Source organism: Mustela nigripes, chromosome 1 (assembly GCF_022355385.1).
Source record: "Mustela nigripes isolate SB6536 chromosome 1, MUSNIG.SB6536, whole genome shotgun sequence".
Taxonomy (NCBI): domain Eukaryota; kingdom Metazoa; phylum Chordata; class Mammalia; order Carnivora; family Mustelidae; genus Mustela; species Mustela nigripes.
Window position 1 is genome coordinate 2,172,577 of NC_081557.1, and position 6,000 is coordinate 2,178,576.

The 6,000-nt window shown below is 59.0% G+C and overlaps 1 protein-coding gene across 5 annotated transcripts in view; it reads right to left on the minus strand.

The window, feature by feature from the left end:
* NAP1L4 (nucleosome assembly protein 1 like 4) overlaps positions 1-6,000 on the minus strand; it is a 44,716-nt gene that overhangs the window by 36,497 nt on the left and 2,219 nt on the right. The gene's annotated exons all lie outside the window — the stretch shown is intronic.

The following is a 6,000-nucleotide window of genomic DNA, read 5'->3' on the forward strand; positions in this document are numbered from 1 at the left end:
AGCAAAAATGTCACCCAGTGAGTTCACTGGCTCAAAAGATAAGGAGATCCTCGGCGGACGCTCACTAATCGTACAAGAAGTTCTACCGTCTATAAATCAAGGATCTGTGGGAAATCAGTCTCGGTCGTATTTCTGAAAGCGTGTGCATGAGTCTCCATTTCACTTCCTTTGGTTCCAGTTTAGAGTACCATCCTTGCACATTTCAGATCCAGACCCTCCTGACCTTTCCCTACCACCACCAACCACTTCACTTCCCGCGGCCGCTTCCACCAACTTAACTCAAGATGCCTGCTGCCGTCCTTGGGGAAAAATGACCACCGACAGCCCGGTCAGCGTCAGGACCCTGCAGTGCAGCGCCGTTCCCGAGAGCGCCGCTGGCGAGGAAAATGCGAAGTAACAATGCTCCTCCTCGGCTGAGCGCTGTGCGGTCCCAGGGCCCGGAGCAGCGTCTGGGACCAGAGCTGTTGAGTGAACGCAGGCCCCACTGCGGGACACAGGCCAGAGAGCTTCACCTTCCGGAAAAATGACGCCACTTCAAAGTAACAGACTCCGTTCACATAATGATCCACTTTATGTCCAAGTACGTGAAGCCATGTGCTATTGAACACTATTTCTGGTGACACGATGACAAAGCAGCTCAGTAGACCCGACACAGCACCGGCGAAAACAAAGCAAAGTGCTCCATCAAGGACAGCAGGACAAACACGAACACAAGAAGGAGCTGACACGAGCGGAAAGAGGCCGTGTCTGAGGACTGAGCAGCAGCACACGAGGACTCGACACCTAGAACACAGCAGACGGACAGTGACCTGCTTCGGAGGCCCACCCCGCCGTCGCCCAGCTGTGTAACCGGGGTCCGACACCCACAAACTTCACGGGGCCTCCCGAGGGGCTGCTGCGAACACACGACGACACGGGCCAGGCGCCCAGAGCACACGGCCCGCTGCAGGCCTCTCCTGGCTTCTATAACTGCGACATGCTGCCTGCTGCTTGGCAGAGACCAGCAAACCCAGGTCCTCTCAACAGTTCTCCCTCCGTACAAGGAAAACCGATCTCGGGTTGGTGACATTACAGATGAGCCAGAGTTCTACTTGTCCATTTTCACGTCCAACAATCCCGACTAGTTCAAATAGAAAGTAACAAGGAACTACCCAATCTGCAGGTTGAGACAGACCACCATCCATGTGTTTTAATGCTGGTATGCTGAAGCCTCAGCTGAAGGTCGGCTTCACCTCGAGGCGATCGTATTAAAATGCGAACAGGTCACCAGGCGAAAGAACATTCAAAAATATATTAGAATACAGTCGTTCAGGCCCCTCCCAGCACTAACAACTGAGTCTACAATTCTAAACTTGGACTGGCATCCAAACTTCCATGACTGCATGAACGAATGCTTTACTTTTACTTATGTAAGATCCCTCACAACACTATTTATAGATTTTTAACCCAAACAAAAAAATTGTTTCCATGGGGAAAATTTTTAGTCTTTATGGCAAATTAGTCATATATAACTAAATTCCTAACTTTAAAAACAATCTATACGGCACGGGGGTGGCTCAGTTAGTTAAGCATCCAACTCTTGACCTCAGCTCAGGTCATGATCTAAGGTCATGAGTTCAAACCCCGGTTGGGCTGCACACTGGGCATGGAGCCTACTTAAGAAAAAACAAAACTGGGGCACCTGGGTGGCTCAGTGGGTTAAGTGTCTGCCTTCGGTTTGGGTCATGATCCCAGGGTCCTGGGATCGAGCCCCGCATCGGGCTCTCTGCTCAGCGGGGAGCCTGCTTCCCCTTCCCCCTCTGTCTGCCTCTGCCTACTTGTGATCTCTGTCTGTCAAGTAAATAAATAAAATCTTAAAAAAAAAAAAAAAAAAAAGCAAGAACCAAACACACAACACTTAGTCTATAGCTACAGTAAGCGTGTAATTTCGAGCTGGGCCATTTCTAAGACACAAAGGAGGAGAAAGCGGGGGATGCAGTCATCCTTCACATAACCGACATTTTCATACATTCTCTGTCTTAAGTCAAAGGTCCTCAATGTCTCTCCATGAAATAACTGAATAACTAAAATTAAATGTAGCCCAATGGCTCTGTAAGACTTCAGAATCTCACTACAGTCTACAATTTTTATTCAGTGAGGATGGTTGGTGTTAATGAACTGTATAGCATAATCACGTGGATCACGTAAAAGTCTGAGGGACGGGGATCCCTATGAACCTAAGAGGGAGTGTGATCAGCCCTGGTGTGAAGGTCCAAGTCCTCCAGGACTGGATCGTGTTTTAGCTTAAGACCACATCAGAAAGGACAAGGGAACCATCTAATCTAAGAAGGTCAGGGTACCTCTTGCAAGAAACCCCTGTGTTTCCACTCAGAAAACCTGGCTAATACATGAAGCCCTGGGACGTTGCAGATCACCTTCGTATGGCCCTGACCGGCAGATTTCTTATCCAGCCTATCATTATGCTCCGGAGCATGAGAAGGTGACGGTGTTGGGTTCAACACGCAAGCAAACGCGTGAAGACATGCCTAAAGTAAACAACCAAGAAACGTCCGTAAGTTTCTGCAGTCAGGGAAAGTGTCCTTGCTAACTGTGCTCACACTCTCGGCAAACAGACCGCCCAGCTCCTAAGCTCCTCAAGACAGTCTTGAAGTTGGATTCAAACTGATTTCAAGTGTATATAATAATTGATAATATATGTGTTTCCTTTTCTTTTGGACATTTGTAAAAAGTTTTGTTTTTTGTTTTTTTTTAAGATTTTATTTATTTGACGAGACAAAGCAAGCGAGGGAAAACCCCCAGCCTGAGTGGGAAAGGAGGGAGACAGCTTCCGGCTGAGCCGGGAGCTGGACGCAGGGCTCGATCCCTGAACCCTGGGATCACGACCTGAGCCAAAGGCCATCGCTTAACGGAGTCGCTTAACAGACGGAGCATCCGTGCGACTCTTGATTCCGGCACACGTCACGATCTCATGGGTAGTGAGACGGAGCGCCGGGTCAGGAGGCAGCTTGAAGATTCTCTCCCTCTGCCCCCTCCCCGACTTGCATGGCTGCGCACTCTCTCAAATCAATCTTTAAAAACATAATAAAGAAGCGTATGTTTGTTTACAGGTGAACTAAGATAAGCAAATAGTGCGTTACTACAGGCAGGTGTTAAGATACAGGGGATGGTTACTTCTGCATGTGTTTTCCTGTTCCATTACCATTTTTCTAAAGGATGGATCAACAGCGCAAGTCTGTCTCCCACCGAAGAACAAGTCCCACGGGGACAGTGAGCAACCGCCGGAGCCAGGGCAGGACCCAGCGGCCAGACAGTCTGCTGTCACTCGCAGCTGAGGGGTCCCTGCGTGCCCCTGAGCCGCATCAGGGACCCCCCCCCCGCACCCGAGTCTCTCGCGCGGAGCGTCTGAACCCCCGGAGGACGTCAGGCCCACTTGCAAGCTGGAACGGCCACCGGACAGCAGCAAACCAACCGCCTCTTCAGAAGCTGGCGGACACCAAGCCCTCGGTTCTCCAGAAGAAAATACAAAACTTGGTTCCCTTCCTTGACCAGACGCTCGGTTTCTCCTCAGGCCGCGGCTCTGGGCGGCTGCAAGTCCAGGTTCGCTCCGCGTCTTCCCCGCAGCTCAGTAGTGCGCGACCAAATGAGGCCGACGGTCGCAAGCTTCCCTCACTCCGGCGTTTCGAAGTCCGGCCGCTCTGTGATCTCCCCTCTTCACCCCACTTACAAACCACAACTGGGGCGCGTGGGGGGCTCCGTCGGTTAAGCGTCACCGTCGGCTCAGGTCATGATCTCGGGGTCCTGAGATGGAGCCCCGCGTGCAGCTCGTGAGCCTCCCCCGGCCCCTCCCGCTCTGTCTAAATAAAAGCTTTTAGAAAAATCGCACCCACCCTAGTCCATATTCCTCCCCCTTTCTTCTCAAGAGCACCTGCCGCAACCTGATCGGTCTCGGTCTCCCGCTACGGACATCTCGGAGGCTGGCTCTTGGCTTTGTTCGCCGCGGCGCCCCGGGACCTGGAACCGCGTGCGGCACAGACGAAGGCTCACGAAGCAAGGGACACACAGACACGCGGCGCCGAGAGCCGGTCCCCGGTCCCCGCGCAGAGCACCGGCGGAAAGTTACTCCTTACCAACCTTCACATGCAAGCGTCTGCGGTGCGCAGTCGACCGCCCCACCACACACCCGATGGAAACCGTCTCATCTCCCGGATGGCACCGGAACGCACGGCTCGCACAGAGGCCGCGAGCCCGGAATGGAAGCACATTTAGTTTCAACGGCCCGGGAGTGCGCTGGCGAGAGGAAACCGAAGGCGACACGGCGAGTGGCCCAGCGGCACCGGCCACCGCGTGCTCTCACCGCTCGCACTACAGAAACACGCCGCTCTCCGCGACCCGGGGACGGACTGCTCGTGAAAGTACAAGTGAACGGCCAAGGGCAGCCGCCGCACCTGCTCTAGAGAGCAGCAGCGGCCACCAGTGCTGTGGCCATTGCACACCTGTGTCACTCAGCCGCTCAACCGTCTCCTCACTCCCACTGCCAAGGCTCCACCGCGGGGTAAGGACACACCCCCCGCGGCCTGGGGACGCGAGTACCTGCCTAGCCAGGAGGGATCACAGTACAGGGAAGGCCGGGAGACGCCCGCGTGCTGCGAGGACCCCTCCCCGTGGCGGAGCGGCCACGCTGCGCGGTCACTACCCTGGTGCCGCGGACGCCCCAACACGCTTCCTGCTTCGGGAGCGCCTCGGAGGCAGCAGCTCCAGACGGAGCCCAGAGGCCTCCCCACGGCCGGCACTCGGCGGCTCCGCCCGCGCCCACAGACACCGGGGCTACTGCTGCCAGCCACAGACAGTCGGGTTTTCTGGCCGAACCCTCGGCAGTACAACCCCAGCTTCTGCAAACAGTCTTGAACCGTCTTAACACTGTGGACAACAAAGAGGAAGCAAGAAAAAACCCCGAAACTAAGCAATCCTAAACCGCGCGCCCCGACGACTCCCGTCCGCAGTCCCCTCGCCCGCAGACGACAGCGCGACCAGCCGCTGCAGCGGGGAAGAGCCCGAGGACGTGAGCCCCGGCCCCGGCTGCTCAGCACCGACACCGACGGCTCCGGCGCCAAGGGGCTGCTGGAGCCCGACCGGTGGGGCGGACGCTGTCCCCAGACGCTGGGTCGGACGCGCAGGGCACCGACCGACACGCCGGCTGCGGTCCTCACCCCTTGCGGGCGGCCTCCCAGGAAACACGGCGGCGCCCCGAACAGCAGAGAGGCGGGCGGGCCGCAGCCCAGGTTCACGCGCCCCGGCTGCCCACACGCTCCGGCCCGGCGAGCCGGCTTCAGCACACGGGGCGGCCCCACGACGGCAGCCACGGCCCGCAGCGCGCAGCCGCGCCGGTCCCCCCGGCCCGCAACGAGCTGGCAGCGCACTCGGCCGACAGGCTCCGCCCCGGCCTCCGCTCCAGCGACCCGCGGACGCCGCGCCGGGACCCCTCACCGCAGCCGCGAAAGCAGGAGCCACCCCGGCCCGCGCGGCGCCCACCGGCCGCGGAGACCCGCACGCGCCGGCCGCGTCGCCCGCCCGGCCTCCCGCCGCAGCCTCCCGCACCGCGGGCCGGAAGCTCCGCGGACTCCAGTGCGGGACGCACGCCGCGCTCGGGAACGGCCCAGAGACCGGAGCGGGGCGCGCGGGCCGGGCCCGCCCCCCCCCGCGCGGGCCCGAGCCGACCCCGCGGAACTCCTTCCGCTCGTCGCGGGCCGGCGCCGGGGCCTCCGAGCGGGGGCCGGGAGGGCGGCGGGCACCAGGGCGCCCCCGCCGCCGCCCGCCCGGGACCCCGACCTCGCCCCGCGGACGCGCGGGTCTCGGGGCCGCCCCACGGCCTCCGCCGGCCGCAGCAGCGGGCGCGCCCGGGAAAGCACCGCCGCGGGCGCCGCCGGCGTCTCCGGGCTCAGGACCGCCGCGGGCCGGCCCCGCAGCGCGGCCTCCCGCAGGCACAGCCGGCGCCCCGGAAAC